Genomic DNA, 1,578 nt, shown 5'->3' on the forward strand with positions numbered 1-1,578 from the left:
ATTTCTTTGTGGCAAAAATATTCAAATCCTCTCCTCTAGCTATTATATAATATAAACTGTTAACTATAGTCACCCTATTGTGCAATAGATCATCAAAACTTATTCCTCCCATCTAATTGTAATTTCGTACACAGTGGCCAACTTCTCCCTGTTTTCCCTCCTCCTTTCCCTACCCAGTCTCTGGTAACCACTGTTCTACTCTAAATATCAACTTTTGGGCCGGCCCGGTGGCGCACTGGAGAGTGCGCCGTTTGGGAGCTCGGCGGCACTCCCGCCGAGGGTTCGGATCCCATGTGGAGACCGACCGGTTCCCGCTCACTGGCTGAGCGCGGTGCGGGCGCAACACCGAGGGTTGTGATCCCGTTGCCGGTCCCCGGTACGGGCGCAACACTGAGGGTTGCGATCCCGTTACCAGTCAGTAAAAAAGACAAAAAGGAAAAAATAAATAAATAAATATCAACTTTCCTTTTTTTTTTTGTAGATTCTGCATATGAGTGAGATCATGTGGTATTTGTCTTTCCATCCCTGGCTTACTTCACTTAACATAATGACCTCCAAGCCCATCCACGTTGTTGCAAATAACAGAATTTCATTATTTTATTATGGCTGAATAGTATTCCACTGTGTATATATACCAAACTTTTGTAATCCATCCATCCAATGTTGGACACTTAGGTTGATTCCGTATCTTGGCTAATGCAAATTGTGTTGCAATAAACATAGGACTGCAGATATCTTTTTGACATATTGACTTCATTTCCTTTGGGTATAGAGGAACCTTCATACTGTTTTCCATAATGGCTGTAGTAGTTGACACTATTACCAATAGTATGCAAGTGTTTCCTTTTCTCCACATCCTCACCAAAACTTGTTTTGTCTTTTTGATAGTAGCCATTCTAACTGGTATCTCATTGTTGTTTTGATTTGCATTTCCCTGATGATTAGTGATGTTGAGAATGTCTTCATATGCCTGTTGGCCATTTGTATGTCTTCTTTCGAGAAATGTCTATTAATATACTTTGGCATTTCTTAATTAGATTATTTGCATTTTTTGCTGTTGCAATGTCTTAGTTTCTTATATATTAATATTAACCCTTTGTCAGATGCATAGTTTGAAATTATTTTTTCCCATCCTGTAGGTTTTCTCTTCATTCTGTTCAGTTTCCTTTGATGCAATCCCACTTGTCTATTTTTGCTTTTCTTGCTTGTGCTTTTAAGTCTTATTTAAAATATCATTGCCCAGCCCCATTTCATAGATTGTTTCCCCTAAGTTTTCTTCTAGTAGTTCCACAGTTTGGGGCTTTCATTTAAATATTTAATCCATTTTGAGTTGATTTTTGTAGACGGTGAGAGATAGGGGTCTAGTCTCCCTGTGCATGTGGATATTCGGTTTTTCTAGCATTATTTGCCAAAGAGACTAGCATTTCCCCAGTATGTATTCTGGACATCTTTGTCAAAGATCAGTTGGCTATAGGTGTGTAAATTTATTTGTGGGCTCACTATTATGTTCCATTGGTCTATGTGCCTGTTTTTATGCCATTACCATGCATTTTTGGTTACTACAGTTTTGTAGTAGAA

Source organism: Galeopterus variegatus, unplaced genomic scaffold, assembly GCF_000696425.1.
Source record: "Galeopterus variegatus unplaced genomic scaffold, G_variegatus-3.0.2 Scaffold851, whole genome shotgun sequence".
Classification (NCBI taxonomy): domain Eukaryota; kingdom Metazoa; phylum Chordata; class Mammalia; order Dermoptera; family Cynocephalidae; genus Galeopterus; species Galeopterus variegatus.